The following is a 17105-nucleotide window of genomic DNA, read 5'->3' as shown; positions in this document are numbered from 1 at the left end:
AGAAGATATTAGGTAGGTAACACATTTTATACATTCAATGGATTCTGTCTCTGAACATTCAACTGTTTTTGTTTCTTAAATTTTTAACTTCACAGAGAAGCTGAACATAGAGTAGAGCACTGGCTTTGGTCAAAGAGATGGCAGACACCCAGTCAAGAAACTCCTCTGCTTCAATAAAACCAAAATGAATAGCAGTTCATTTTAAGAGGAGGGCACAAGACAATAAAAGACCAATCAAGCAACTTGATAAAGACCTTTCTTAAGAGGTTACAGAGGGCATTGTGACTGGAGTCACTCTGTTTGTTCAACAGCCATTATCAATATTATAATTTATCACATTTTTTTGGAAACTCAGACCTAGCAATAGATTTTCTTAGTAAACTAAAAAAAAAAAAGTTTGAAGTCCACTTTATAGATGACAAGGCAGAGGCCCAGAGTAGTCAAGTAACTTTCCAAAGGCTACTTATGAAACTTAGGATTTAGTCTTAGTAAAGGGAAAGACACTCATTTGTGTCTGACTCTGCAACCCCATGGGCTATACAGTCCATGGAATTCTCCAGGCCAGAATACTGGAGTGGGTAGCTTTTCCCTTCTCCAGGAGATCTTCCCAACCCAGGGATCAAACCCAGGTCTCTCACATTGCAGGCAGATTCTTTACCAGCTCAGCCACAAGGGAAGCCCAGGATTTAGTCTTACCTAAGAATTAAACTGCCTACCATAAATCCCAACAAAATATGTCCACACTTTTGAATATTTATTTACTTATTTATTTTTGTAGCCAGATTGTTTTTAGCAGTCTGCTTTATGTTTAATTTAAATCTACTGTTCTTGATTTCAAAAAGTGAAATTCTCCCTGCATAGAACAAAGCCCTGATTCTTTTTCTTTAAATATCCACAAATAATTCTGATGATTTCAATTTTTAAATTTTTAATTATTTTGAAAGAAAACGTAGAATGGTAGTGTTTTCAAGGAACATTTGTGATTATATAACAGCCTCAAAATTTATAGATGAGATCCAGACAAATAAAGTGATGTTCCACACATCACATTTAGTGCCAGAGAAGCCTAAGTAAATGTCAACCCATCACGTCCAACAGTATCTTGTGGGGCCTGCATATGCAGTCCACTAACAGACAGAAAGTAAAGTTAATACTAGATGGCCACAATTATAGAATGGTAGCTGGAAAATGGTGGACATTCTTTTTCTCTTCCCAGCTGGTCAAATTTTAGCTCTATATGAGTACTGAGATTGGCTTATCTCTTTAGTCTTCCTCCCTTTTTCCTGTCCCTCTGCCTTTTCCATCCAGGTCAAGAGTAGGAAGTACATTACTCAGTACTTCATTATGGGATGGCTCCTCTGTGGCTAGTGTGGGAAGCGTTTGGTTCTCTCAGATTCTTGCCAGTGGTGCATCAGGAAAACAAGCAAATCCCTGTCTTACTAAGATAGCTTTCTTTTCACATGGAAAAGACTAAATGCCCTTTTATATATAAAAAGGCTCTTTTAAATATCTTTGTATAGTACTATGGGATTATGTCTATGATGAAATGTCAAATAAAAAAAAAACAAGGTGGAGAAAAAGTCTTTTTTTTTTTTTTTTTTTTTTGAGTGGGAGCCTTGTTTTATTTATTTTTTTTTCTTTTTTTTTTCTTTCTTTTTTTTTTTTAAATTTTATTTTATTTTTAAACTTAACATAACTGTATTAGATTTGCCAAATATCAAAATGAATCCGCCACAGGTATACATGTGTTCCCCATCCTGAACCCTCCTCCCTCCTCCCTCCCCATTCCATCCCTCTGGGTCGTCCCAGTGCACCAGCCCCAAGCATCCAGTATCGTGCATCGAACCTGGACTGGCAACTCATTTCATACATGATATTTTACATGTTTCAATGCCATTCTCCCAAATCTTCCCACCCTCTCCCTCTCCCACAAAATAATGATATAACCAGAGATCCCTGAACACTGACAAAATATCTGATAAAATTATTACTTTCTGAGGGACAAGAGTGTTTTAGTTATGTTTTTTAAAAAGATTGGTTTTTTTTGAGATTCATAATGAAATATTTACTCATTAAACTATCTGATGTGTGGGATTTTCCACAAAATAATCCAGGGCATGTTTTGGGGGAAGTGAGTGGGGCAAAGGTTAAATGAGGTTGTCCATGAATTGATAATTATTGAAAATAGATGGATAAGAAAATTACTAGAGCTAATCAAAGAATATAGTAAAGTTGCAGGATATAAAATCAACACACAGAAATCCCTTACATTCCTATATACTAACAATGAGAAAACAGAAAGAGAAATTAAGGAAACAATTCCATTCACCATTGCAACAACAAAAAAAATAAAGTACTTAGGAATATATCTACCTAAAGAAACAAGAGACCTATATATAGAAAACTATAAAACACTGATGAAAGAAATCAGAGGACATAAATAGATGGAGAAATATACCATGTACATGGATCAGAAGAATCAATATAGTGAAAATGAGTATACTACCCAAAGCAATCTATAGAGTCAATGCAATCCCTATCAAGCTAACAACGGTATTTTTCATAGAACTAGAACAAATAATTTCACAATGTGTATGGAAATACAGAAAAAAAAAAAAAACCTCAAAGAGCCAAAGCAATCTTGAGAAAGAAAAAAATCAACTGGAGGAATCAACCTGCATGACTTCAGGCTATACTACATAGCTACAGTTATCAAGATAGTACAGTACTGGCACAAAGACAGAAATATAGATCAACGGAACAAAATAGAAAGCCCCGAGATTGATAGGTCCATGCACCTATGGACACCTTATCTTTGACAAAGGAGGCAAGAATATACAATGGAGAAAAGACAATTTCTTTAAGAAGTGGTGCTGGGAAAACTGGTCAACCACTTGTAAAAGAATGAATCTAGAATGCTTTCTAACACCATACACAAAAATAAACTCAAAATGGATTAAAGATCTAAACCTAAGACCAGAAACTATAAAACTCCTAGAGGGAAACATAGGCACTCTCTGACATAAATTGCAGCAGGATCCTCTATGACCCACCTCCCAGAGTAATGGAAATAAAGGCAAAAATAAACAAATGGGACCTAATTAAACTTAAAAGCTTTTGCAGAATGAAGGAAACTATAAGCTAAGTGAAAAGACAGCCTTCATAATGGGAGAAAATAATAGCAAATGAAGCAACTGACAAAGAATTAATCTCTAAAATATACAAGCAGATCCTGCAGCTCAATTCCAGAAAAATAAATGACCCAATCAAAAAATGGGCCAAAGAACCAAACAGACATTTCTCCAAAGAAGACTTACAGATGGCAAACAAAAACATGAAAAGATGCTCAACATCACTCATTATCAGAGAAATGCAAATGAAAACCACAATGAGGTACCATCTCATGCCAGTTAGAATGGCTACTAGTACAAACAATAAATGCTGGATGGGGTGTGGAGAAAAGGGAACCCTCTTACACTGTTGGTGGGAATGCAAACTAGTACAGCCACTATGGAGAACAGTGTGAAAATTGCTTTAAAAACTAGAAATAAAATTGTCATATGACCTAGCAATCTGACTGCTGGGCATACACACTGAGGAAACCAGATCTGAAAGAGACACGTGTACTCCAATGTTCATTGCAGCACTGTTTATAATAACCAGGACATGGAAGCAACCTAGATGTCCATCAGCATAAGAATGGATAAGAAAATTTTGGTACATATACACAATGGAATATTACTCAGCCATTAAAAAGAATACACTGAATCAGTTCTAATGAGGTGGATGAAACTGGAGCCTATTATACAGTGTGAAGTAAGCCAGAAAGAAAAACACCAATGCAGTATACTAATGCATATATATGGAATTTAGAAAGATGGTAATGATAACCCTATATGCGAGACAGCTAAAAGAGACACAGATGTATAGAACAGTCTTTTGGACTCTGTGGGAGAAGGTGAGGGTGGGACAATCTGAGAGAATAGCATTGAAACATGTATATTATCATATGTGAAACAGATCACCAGCCCAGGTTTGATACATGAGACAGGGTGCTCGGGTCTAGTGCACTGGGATGACCCAGAGGGATGGGATGGGGAGGGAGGAGGGAGGGGGTTTCAGGATGGGGAATACATGTACACTCATGGCTGATTCATGTCAATGTATGGCAAAAACCACTACAATACTGTAATAAGCCTCCAATTAAAATAAATAAATTTTAGAAAGATAAATATTAATAAATAAATAGTTTTTTTTAAAAGAAAGTGGATGGGTACATGGAGGTTTATTATAGTATTCTATGTTCATGAGATTTAATATTTTCCATAATAAGTTGAAGAATTCTTATTAGTACACTTAATGGAGAAAGCAGGAATTCACATTCCTTGAGTTCTCAAGGGCTTAGAGAGGGAGAAGTAAAGAGGGTGATGGGAATCCCATTCTGCAGTATCATAAATATTATTTATCTATGTATCTATTAATTTTTAAATTGAGATGTAATTGACATGTAACATTACATTAGTTTCAGGTTCAATATTTATGTATGTTATAAAATGATCACCATAGTAAGTCTAGTTAACATTCATCACCACACATTGTTCCAGTTTTTTTCTTATGAGAACTTTTAAGATCTAATCTCTTAGCAACTGTCAAATATAGAGCACAGTATTATTAACTATAGTCACCATGATGTACATTACATCCCCATGACTTATTTTGTAACTGGAGGCTTGCACCTTTTGACCCCCTCCATCCATTTTGCTCCCCACCACTCTGGAAATCATCAACCTGTTCTCTGTTATCTATAACTTCAGTTGTTGTTGTTGTTGCTTTAGATTTCACAAATAAGTAAAATCCTAGAGTATTTGTCTTTCTACTTATTTCACTTGCCATAATGCTCTCAAGGTTCACCCAGGTCATCAAAAATATCACTGTTTTTAAACCAGAGTTATTTTTTTTCTTTTTACATTGGTTTCTTCTTCCCTTTACCTGAATGAGTTGAGCCTCATCCAGTGAGGCTTTGAACCCTCTTTTATTATTTCTCCTGGAATGAAAACAATCAACTTTCCCATTCCCAGATCATCTCTGGGCTCCATTTAGATATGGCTTAACAAATGTCTCCAAAATTACTCATCTAAATATTTCTGCTTACTATGCTATCTACCAGTGTTTCCTCTCTGATTCCTTCATGGTTCTTACCACCAGATATACTGATGCTTTTCCTAAAACCTATGTCTGCACCTTACCTTCAGAAGGCACTGCTCCACTTCTTCGCCATCATCTCTAGCCTATATTATCCACTCTCTCAAAATAATATTACTAATATCTTCTATTTATTGAGTGATCATTATATACCTGAAACTTTAAGTGCTTTACAAATGTTATCTTGTTTAACCTTTATAATAACTCTCTGAAATAGGCATTAGTATTGTTTCCACTTTATACACAAGGAAACAGAGAAATCAAGTATATGGGTTTAGCCCATACAATTGTTAAGTGTCAGAACTAAGATCTGAATACAAGAGCCTGTACTATATACTGCTGCTGCTAAGTTGCTTCAGTCGTGTTTGACTCTGCGACCCCATAGACGGCAGCCCACCAGGCTACCCCGTCCCTGGGATTCTCCAGGCAAGAACACTGGAGTGGGTTGCCATTTCCTTCACCAGTGCATGAAAGTGAAAAGTTAAAGCAGAGTCGCTCAGTCGTGTCCAACTCTTAGTGACCCCATGGACTGCAGACTACCAGGCTCCTCCGCCCATGGGATTTATACTGCCTCCTACTTATTGCAGGCTTTGTTATCAATGAGGGTGTAGCCCTAAGATGCACAGAACAAACACTACTATTTTCAGTTTTTGAATAAGGTGGTGATTTTCCCTGTAAGCCATATAGAACAGTAAGCCTAAACAAGAGTCTCCAGTCCAGGAGAGGTATTTTAATCTTCCAGAATGCTTAGTGGAGTTCATAGAAATTTCCTGGTACACTGAATCTACCAATAAATGGCAGCTATGATTACCACTGGTTTTTTAAAATAATAATGATGATGATAGAGAAGTACTGAATACAATGAATGATTGAAAGGAAAGGCATTATTTGATAGAGCTTCAGAAAAGGTGAGCTGAGAAACCAAAGTCTGACTATGATGTGTAGGCTTGTTTGGTTTTTTTAATCAGTTTCTTTTTGTTCATTTTCACTGAGATGAGAGGTGTAGGAAGATTGATGATGCTTATGCTGCTCTGGGAGTCTCTCAACAGAAATGCTTAAAATGCAGCAGTGAGAAAAGTCCCAGGTGTCAGGGTCACTGAGTCCTGGGCTACAAACAGCTGGCTCAATGCATCTTCACAAGAATTCCTGATGGGCCCATTCTGAAATGACAGTGAATATGCTCTGTAGCACCAATTGCTTTGCCTGAGTTTAGTCAACTCTTCTCCTCAATGGACTGAATTTCATTAAAAAAATTTTTTTTAAGTTTTTTGAGTATACATAGTGAGAAGTATGGAGAAGGCAATGGCACCCCACTCCAGTACTCTTGCGTGGAAAATCCCATGGACGGAGGAGCCTGGTAGGCTCTCGACCATGGGGTCGCGAAGAGTCGGACACGATTGAGAGACTTCACTTTCACTTTTCCCTTTCATGCATTGGAGAAGGAAATGGAAACCCACTCCAGTGTTCTTGCCTGGAGAATCCCAGGGACGGGGGAGCCTGGTGGGCCGCCGTCTATGGGGTCGCACAGAGTCGGACACGACTGAATCGACTTAGCAGCAGCAGCAGCAGCAGTGACAAGTAACCACCTTTTCTGCCTCTCTCTTTTCTGTAGGTTTTAGTAAACTTTTATTAAGTGCTTTTTCGGTGCCAAGTCTCATTCTATGGAGCTACCAATATGACATTTGAGCTCTAGCTGGCACAAACATGAAAAGCTCCTAATCTGTCTCAAGTTACCTAGGGCCTGAAATTCCTACTATTAAGATTAATCAATTGAGTTTAATTAACACTTATTGACTGTCAGGTATATATAAGACTATGGTAAATGCTGAATAAGAATATGACATTGCTCTCTCCTCATGAAGTTCATAGTCTGGTGGAGAATGCGTACATGGACAATTAAGGACATTACAACATGCGCATTACTCTACTCATAATATATACTAAGTATGGTGATACAAGAGAAGGAGTCTAAGTCACTCTGCTTAGGAAAGTTAAAGGAAAGAAAGATCACATTTGAGAAGGAATATGAAAGATAAATGAGTGTGTATTAGATGGAAAATAACAAAGAGGGAAGAGTAGGGGAAACAGAATCAGAAAAGGTTTGCATATGTTAATTCAATAATAGCTCCATCTGAGTGTGAAGTGCATTTTATGGCATGCCAAAAAATGAAAGGATCTGAAAGAAGGGGTTGGGAGAATTTGAATATTTATTGAATGCTGCTTATTTGTCTAAGCAGCACTGTGCTAAATATTTTACAAATATTTTATCCTAACAAGTATATGGAACAGAAATTATTGTTACCTCATACAGCAATGACTGTGAATTGCTCACCAAATATTCATATTTGTTGCTGTATAGTTGCTCAGTTGGGTCTAACTCTTTGCAACCTCATGGACTGTAGCATACCAGGCTTCCCTGTCCTTCACTATCTTGAGTTTACTCAAAGTCATGTTCATTGAGTCAGTGATGCCATCCAACCATCTCATCCTCTGTTGCCACCTTCTCCTCCTGCCCTCAATCTTTCCTTGCATCAGGGTCTTTTCCAATGAGAACCCCTTGAACAGTATGAAATATTCATATATGCCTCTATATTATCTAGCCTGTCTTTCGATAGATTTGAGCCATGAGATTGCATTTTGGCTAATGAGATATGGGCTAAAAATTTGTAAGCTATTTCCTGTATTAATGGGATTCTTCAGCTCTCTCTTTGCCTTCTGTGTCACCCAGAGGCCATGTGTTCCAGATAATATTACTTCATTTATCTTGAGCATAATATGAATAAGAAATAAACTGTTATTATGTTACATCTCTAAGATTGGAGGGTTAAAATTTTACTATAGCATAGGCCATTCCAGGAGTCACCAAGATATCACCAGTGGGTCAAAAATGACCTGCCACCTGTTTTTGTAAATAAAATCTTATTGGAACACAGTCACACCCAAACATTTATATATCGACCTTATGACTACTTACATGCTAGAGTTAAATAGTAGCCACAGTGATTATACGGTCTGCAAAGTCTAAAATATTTGCTACCTAGCCCTTTACAAAAACAATACAAAAAAACTTTGCTGACCTCTGTCCTATTTTACAAACAAGGAAAGGAAAACACATTAGTCAGTCATGTTGCTGGCATTTGAACCTAGTTCTGATTTTGATGCTATATCCTGTTATCTGCTTTTATTGCCATTGGTTCTTGACCTCCACTTGGTTCAGTACTTCAGTGATTATAATTCTCCTGTTCATCTACCCATACCACACACCAAATGGATTGACAACCTATTCTGGAAACACTGTTCCGGTCAATATTGTCATGCTTCTGAGTAACATCTTACATTACTTATCCCCTAATACCTAAATTTTCCTATGAGACTTACCTTATCACTGAGGGACTGGCAATGAGGAATGGAAGAATCAAGCCTAACTCCTAGAACTAAGATTTGCAACTGAATGGAAGCAAGATAAATAGGTTGAGAGCTGATGTAGGGATGGGTTAGGGGACTGAAATGAGAGTGAAATCTAATATTAAACGTGTTGAGTGTAAGGTTTCCCTGGGAAAATACAGGTGAAGATATTCTGCAGACAGATGCATGAATGTGAAGCTCAGGAAAGAGGTCTAGGTAGTAGATAAAATAGAGTGTATAATATCCTTTCTTATTTAAGTGTTACTATGGTTAGTGTTAGAGCCTTTTTTATATATAATTTTATTTATGTTTGGCTGTGCTGTCTTTGTTGCTGCATGGGTTTTTCTCTAGTTGCAGGGAGTGGGGGCTACTCTCTAGTTGTGGTGGCACTGTCTTATCGGGGTGCTTTCTCTCATTGAAGAGCATGGGCTCTAGAGTGTGTGGCATTCAGTAGTTTTGACACACGAGCTCAGAGGTTGTGGCTCCCAAGCTCTAGAGCACAGCCTCAAAAGTTGTAGGGCATGGGCTTAATTGCTCCATGGCATGTGGGATCTTCCTGGACCAGGGCTTGAACCCATGTCCCCTGCATTGGCAGGCAGATTTTTTACCACTGAGCCACCAGGGAAGCCCAGTGTTAAAGTTTTAAGATGGCTTGCCCAGGTCAGGGCTCAATCCAAACCAGGTTTGTGTTCATTCTGTGATTATATAAAAGCAAAGTTAATGGACACAGCTGTGACCTTACCCTTTTAAGCAACAGACCTATGTATCCCTATAACATAGCACGCGATGTCTTTATGGCAGAACCAGAGTGTTTCATGTTTCCAGGTCATATGAAACTCTATTTGGAAAAAAAAAAAAAAAGAAACTCTATTTGGGACTGGGGAGCTTCCTCTCAGAAAAATAACCAAAGCCTTTACTGTTAATCCAAGATTTCATAGGAACTAGTAGCAGCCTCAGTATCTCAAGGCCATAGTTTTTTTTCCTGAGAGAAACAATGGTATGAATTATTCAGTGTGCCACAGGAAGGCTATAAATTATTTGAGTATTGCACAGTGTAATGGTAGTTGAATCTAGGATTGCTAATGCAGTAGAGTAAGTAATCTTCAAGATATGCAAAAGTGGAGCTTCTCCCCTTTCTGCCACCCGCTTTCTACCAGGAGAGGGGCTGTAGGCCAAGTACCTGACTTCAGACTTAACTCATGTCAAAAATATTTGATCTTCTCACTACCCTCTCCAGAGAAACCTCATTTAAGAAATCAAGAATAATAACAAAACAATAAAATCAAATATTAAAAATCCAATAACAATGTAATGTGTTTTCTTTTCTTCATAGTTTACTCCTTCTCATGGCCCTTCCACACTTGTTTAGTTGCTAAGTTGTGTCTGACTCTTTGTGACCTGAGGGGCTGCAGCACGCCAGGCTCCTCTGTCCTTCACTATCTTCTGGAGTTTGCTCAAGTTCATGTCCATCCACACTAATTCATTGCAAGTAAGTAATCTGAGGAAAAAATGAATACCTAATATATTGACTTGGTCAGAAGCATCATCTCCTTTGAAAACCCATATATCACATCAGAATCCACTTTATGGGCATGAGTCCTGTGCAGTCAACCAGGCTCTATGCTCAGAAGAATCCCAGTGTTGACTTAGCGCTTTGCTGTCACTGTCTTGAATTTTTAAAATAATTTTTGAAAAAGGGTCTCACGTTTTAATTTTGCACTGGGGACCTGCTAATGATGTAGCTCGTTTTGTCTTACACTTGACTTTGGTTTCCTAATATACAGTCCTTTAAATATACCCAGGCCAAAAATGCTGTGAAAATGCTTGAAAAAATTTTGTGCCTCAGTATGTATGGTAATAAGTGGGATGTTTTTGTTAATATGCTTACCGGCATATATCTGGGCTGTTTCTGCATCCTCCAGTTTTGAGCTATGACAAGATGATGTTTGGCTAATTTCTAAGATTTTGATAGGAATAGTGACAAATAAAACCTAGATATCCATATATAGAAGGGTGCTTAGTCCCTCTCAATAATATTGACCAAGGAAAGGTCCATTCTGCATAGATGGTTGGTCTCTGTTCAGCTGGTTTAAGGCAACACTGCTGATTGTGTCTTCTTACATTTAGTCTCTTTTGGACCTCCCTTAGGGATTCCTCTACCTCTCTCTCACCGGCAGGCACTATTAGCTACTCTATAGGAAAGTTTACAGTTAAGAATGAATGCATGCATGCTAAGTCACTTCAGTTGTGTCTGACTCTCTGTGACCTCATGGACAGCAGCCCTGCAGGCTCCTCTGTCCACGGGATTCTCCAGGCAAGAATATTGGAGTGGGTTGCCACCTCCCTCTCCAACAGTTAAGAATGCTTTCACTTTATTATACTCCTCTATATTATCTCCCTCTTTAGGCAACATGACCACCTTTGCTAGAATTTAAGCTAACTGTTGCTTCATCTTGGGCTCTTCTGCCTCTGATATCTTCTCTTAGTCATGAGAAAAGAATGTTATTGTCTGAAGCATAGTTAAGGGAGGTAGGGGCAGGGGACGAAATTTCTAGAGGGTCCTTTAAAATAAAACATCTCTGGATTTTCCTTTTGAATCCATGAAAAACCATTATTTCAGGCTTCAGATGTTTGTGTACATTTATGATTCTTTCTAAACCAACCAAGCCATATACCCCTGAAGCCTAGCACCATCCGTGCCCTAAAGAGATGTTGTCAGTCGCTGGATTTTCTCTACCCTTATCTCCTTTTCTGAATCCAATTTTCTTTCTTTTTTTTTTTCCTCTTAGTGACCTTTTGTAACCTTCTTTTGATGTCATGGAGAGCAAAAATCTAGATATGGGACAAGGTAATGGTGTAGATGTTCACTGTGACTTGGCAAACTTTCCCCCTGTCAGTTGGAGACTCAGGCAGGAGGCATGAGAAATGTACTGTCACTGGCAGAAATGCTCCCTGAAATGAGGTATTAGTTTGAATCCCAATTTAAAATTAAAAAAGGATGGAGAGGAGGAGGCCCATCCATTGCCCCCACCCCTCATCTTTATTCACCTGCTTAATGACTCAGGCTGTTCCTAGGCATCAAAAGAGCAAACTGTATCATTTCCCCAGCTTCAAAAATGGAAACGCCTGCATTTAAATTACACCAACATGCTCCAAAGCCTCTTTAATTGAAAGTATGTGATGGGATCTAATGTAACATTTATTTTTCTACAATTGACATGAGAGGAAGAGGTGTGGGGTTTAAGAAATATTTTATTTAAAGACAGAGTTGAAGAGGTTGTGGGAGTGATTGCCAGCTTGTCAGCTGACTCATTGATGCCTGGAGAGAAATCTTTGTCATGAGCCAATCTGAATCTCAACATGAGCCAGGACACTTTACTGAAGGTTTTGTCCCTCCCCTGTCCCCACTCCCCCTACCCCCATATCCTCTCTCCCTGGCAGTTATTATCTCCATTAACAAAAAAAATCAGTGCTCAATACCTATTAGAAACACTCACTACAAAATTAATCCAATAAAAGGCCTACATTGAGGTCTTATTTATTAACAGACATGTCTTTCCAGCCTACATACAAGTAAAATATGTGTGCTTGCAGGAATTACTGGTATTATGGGTACAAAATGCTGGCATTCAAAAAGAAGCCACCAAGGGTGTGGGGCAAGCATCCTGTTTATCTTACTGAGTTTGGCTGTGCATAGCCCTCTGTGTTGGGGAAAAATAATTTTGTAAACCAGCTTAATTTTGGGTGGGGGAGGAAAGAGATATTCTTACTTCCAAGGGAGGTAGTAGGTTGGCTTACTGCGATTATCTGCAGTATCAAAAAGATTCAGGGAAATACTCTCAGGTTAACTGTCTCCGCATAATCACAGCTATTATGAAAGGATATTGCATCATTATATATTAGAACTCAGTAATTGCTCTGTTGGGTTTAGGCAAGGCACAAGGAGGATGAGGGACCAGTACATGCACAGGTCAGTTCAGTTAAGTTGCTCAGTCATGTCCAACTCTTTGTGAACCCATGAAACGCAGCACTCCAGGCCTCTCTATCCATCACCAACTGCCAGAGTCTACCCAAACCCATGTCCATTGAGTCAGTAATGCTATCCAACCATCTGATCCTCTGTCATCCTCTTTTCCTCCCACCTTCAATCTTTCCCAGCATCAGGGTCTTTTCAAATGAGTCAGCTCTTCACATCAAGTGGCCAAAGTATTGAAGTTTCAGCTTTAACATCAGTCCTTCCAATGAACACCCAGGACTGATCTCCTTTAGGGTGGACTGGTTAGATCTGTTTGCAGTCCAAGGGACTCTCAAGAGTCTTCTCCAACACCATGGTTCAACAGCATCAATTCTTTGGTACTCAGCTTTCCTTATAGTCCAACTATCACATCCATACCTGACTAGTGGAAAAGCCATAGCCTTGACTAGGCGGACCTTTGTTGGCAAAGTAATGTCTCTACTTTTGAATATGCTATCTAGGTTGGTCATAACTTTCCTTCCAAGGAGTAAGCGTCTTTTAATTTCATGGCTGCAATCACCATCTGCAGTGATTTTGGAGCCCCCAAAAATAAAGTCAGCCACTGTTTCCCCATCTATTTGCCATGAAGTGATGGGACCGGATGCCATGATCTTAGTTTTCTGAATGTTGAGCTTTAAGCCAACTTTTTCACTCTCCTCTTTCACTTTCATCAAGAGGCTTTTTAGTTCCTCTTCACTTTCTGTCATAAGGGTGGTGTCATCTGCATATCTGAGGTTATTGATATTTCTCCCAGCAATCTTGATTCCAGCTTGTGCTTCCTCCAGTCCAGCGTTTCTCATGATGTACTCTGCATATAAGTTAAATGTGCAGGGTGACAATATACAGCCTTGATGTACTCCTTTTCCTATTTGGAACCAGTCTATTGTTCCATGTCCAGTTCTAACTGTTGCTTCCTGACCTGCATACAGGTTTCTCAAGGTAGGTCAGGTGGTCTGATATTCCCATCTCAGTAAGAATTTTCCAGAGTATGTTGTGATCCACACAGTCAAAGTCTTTGGCATAGTCAATAAAGCAGAAGTAGATTTTTTTTAGGCACTTTCTTGCTTTTTAACTAATCAAAGGTATTGTTTTTCCAGTGGTCATGTATGGATGTGAGCTTTGGACTATAAAGAATGCTTAGTGCCGATGAATTGATGTTTTTGAACTGTGATGTTGTAGAAGACTCTTGAGAGTCTTGAAATCAGTCATGAATATTCATTGGAAGGACTGATGCTGAAGCTGAAACTCCAATACTTTGGCCACCTGATGTGAAGAGCTGACTCATTTGAAAAGACCCTGATGCTGGGAAGGATTGAAGGCAGGAGGAGAAGGGGACAACAGAGGATGAGATGGTTGGATGGCATCACAGACTCAGTGGACATGAGTTTGAGTAAATTCCAGAAACTGGCAATGGACAGGGAGGCCTGGTATGCTGTAGTCCATGGGGTCACAAAGAGTCGGACACGACTGAGTGGTTGAACTGAACTGTATAACTAAGACTAGGAGTGAAGAATCAAAAAACCTTCTTTTTTCCCTTTGTGTTCTTCTATATTGCTTAAATTTTTATTCCTAAGGGCATATACAGTTCCAGGATGCCTTATATATAATTCAGAACGCGACTAACTGTGAGGAAAGATTTTTCACGATTTTTCATATCATTTAGTAATTGTGAAAATGAAGGTGTTTAGTGGCTCAGCTGTGTCTGTCTGTTTGTGATGCTGTAGACTGTACCCCACAAGTCTCCTCTGTCCATGGGATTCTCCAGGCAAGAATACTGGAGTGGGTATCCATGTCCTTCTCCAGGGGATATTTCTGACTTGGGGATCAAATCCAGGAATCCTGTATTGCAGGTGGATTCTTTACCATCTGAGCCACTAGGGAAACCCCATTTAGTCATTAAGCCTGATTTAATTTGAAAAAAAATTGTTTATTATTCAGCAAAGTCTGAACTGATGTAAAGCTGTTTTTTTGTGTTCATTAGTGCAATGTAGTCATATTCATTGATTTTGCTTTGGAATTATTACTGTGTTTGATTAGGGTGCACTGTTCTATACCCCTTTGGATATGCTAAATACCATACAATGTATGGCACTGTATTATCCTTCTAAATCCTGAAATTTTTTGAGATTTTGAAACATATATGTCCTTTAGCATTTTAGATATGGTATTGTTGCCTGTAATGTTTTATTGTAATACAAAAGAAGAATGATACAGCCCAGAAACCTTACATAGTACTTTAGCATGTTCTAATTATAACAGTTCCCAGTTAATCACCTCCCACAGTCTAGATATCATACTTTTATTAATGCAGCCTAAGAAAAATTATTTGTTTTGGTGTTTGTACCACATCTACTGAATCATTTTTATTTTGTTAAATGCTGAGGGCTCCTTTAATAAGAGCTACTCTTGCTAAGCCATGTTCCAAAGAGTAATATTAAAGATGAATGTGTGTTTACTAAAGGGTTGTTAGAAATAACAAGCTCCCTGGTGCATTTAAGTATCATTCAATCAAGCAAGATATGATAGCCAAACACTTTTCAGTGACATGGTTACTGCACTGTTACCACCTAAATATCGTGCATTATGCATTGTACACTATCAAATTAAATATGCTTTATTTTGAATCCTGAATCTGGTGCTTCTTATGGAAGTCAAGAAACACCTGGAGTAACAGGCAAATTTGGCCTTGGAATACGGAATGAAGCAGGGCAAAGACTAATAGAGTTTTGCCAAGAAAATGCACTGATCATAACAAACACCCTCTTCCAACAACACAAGAGAAGACTCTACACATGGACATCACCAGATGGTCAACACAGAAATCAGATTGATTATATTCTTTGCAGCCAAAGATGGAGAAGCTCTATACAGTCAGCAAAAACAAGACCAGGAGCTGACTGTGGCTCAGACCATGAACTCCTTATTGCCAAATTCAGACATAAATTGAAGAAAGTAGGGAAAACCACTAGACCATACAGGTGTGACCTAAATCAAATCCCTTATGATTATACAGTGGAAGTGAGAAATAGATTTAAGGGCCTAGATCTGATAGACAGAGTGCCTGATGAACTATGGAATGAGGTTCGTGACGTTGTACAGGAAACAGGGATCAAGACCATCCCCGTGGAAAAGAAATGCAAAAAATAAAAATGGCTGTCTGAGGAGGCCTTACAAATAGCTGTGAAAAGAAGAGAAGTGAAAAGCAAAGGAGAAAAGGAAAGATATAAGCATCTGAATACAGGGTTCCAAAGAATAGCAAGAAGAGATGAGAAAGCCTTCTTCAGTGATCAATGCAAAGAAATAGAGGAAAACAATAGAATGGGAAAGACTAGAGATCTCTTCAATAAAATTAGAGATACCAAGGGAACATTTCATGCAAAGATGGGCACAATAAAGGACAGAAATGGTATGGACCTAACAGAAGCAGAAGATATTAAGAAGAGGTGGCAAGAATACACAGAAGAATTCTACAAAAAAGATCTTCACGACCCACATAATCACGATGGTGTGATCACTCACCTAGAGCCAGACATCCTGGAATATGAAGTCAAGTGGGCCTTAGAAAGCATCACTACGAACAAAGCTAGTGGAGGTGATGGAATTCCAGTTGAGCTATTCCAAATCCTGAAAGATGATGCTGTGAACGTGCTGCACTCAATATGCCAGCAAATTTGGAATACTCAGCAGTGGCCACAGGACTGGAAAAGGTCAGTTTTCATTCCAATCCCAAAGAAAGGCAATGCCAAAGAATACTCAAACTACCACACAATTGCACTCATCTCACACGCTAGTAAAGTAATGCTTAAAATTCTCCAAGCCGGGCTTCAGCAATATGTGAACCATGAACTTCCTGATGTTCAAGCTGGTTTTAGAAAAGGCAGAGGAACCAGAGATCAAATTGCCAACATCTGCTGGATCATGGAAAAAGCACGAGAGTTCCAGAAAAACATCTATTTCTGCTTTATTGACTATGCTAAAGCCTTTGACTGTGTGGCTCACAATAAACTGTGGAAAATTCTGAAAGAGATGGGAATACCAGACCACCTGATCTGCCTCTTGAGAAATTTGTATGCAGGTCAGGAAGCAACAGTTAGAACTGGACATGGAACAACAGACTGGTTCCAAATAGGAAATGGAGTACGTCAAGGCTGTATATGGTCACCCTGCTTATTTAACTTATATGCAGAGTACATCCTGAGAAACGCTGGGCTGGAAGAAATACAAACTGGAATCAAGATTGCCGGGAGAAATATCAATAACCTCAGATATGCAGATGACACCACCCTTATGGCAGAAAGTGAAGAGGAACTAAAAAGCCTCTTGATGAAAGTGAAAGTGGAGAGTGAAAAAGTTGGCTTAAAGCTCAACATTCAGAAAACGAAGATCATGGCATCCGGTCCCATCACTTCATGGGAAATAGATGGGGAAACAGTGGAAACAGTGTCAGACTTTATTTTTCTGGTCTCCAAAATTACTGAAGATG

The sequence above is a fragment of the Bubalus bubalis genome, chromosome X (assembly GCF_019923935.1).
Source record: "Bubalus bubalis isolate 160015118507 breed Murrah chromosome X, NDDB_SH_1, whole genome shotgun sequence".
Taxonomy (NCBI): domain Eukaryota; kingdom Metazoa; phylum Chordata; class Mammalia; order Artiodactyla; family Bovidae; genus Bubalus; species Bubalus bubalis.
Note: the sequence above shows the minus strand (reverse complement) of the source record.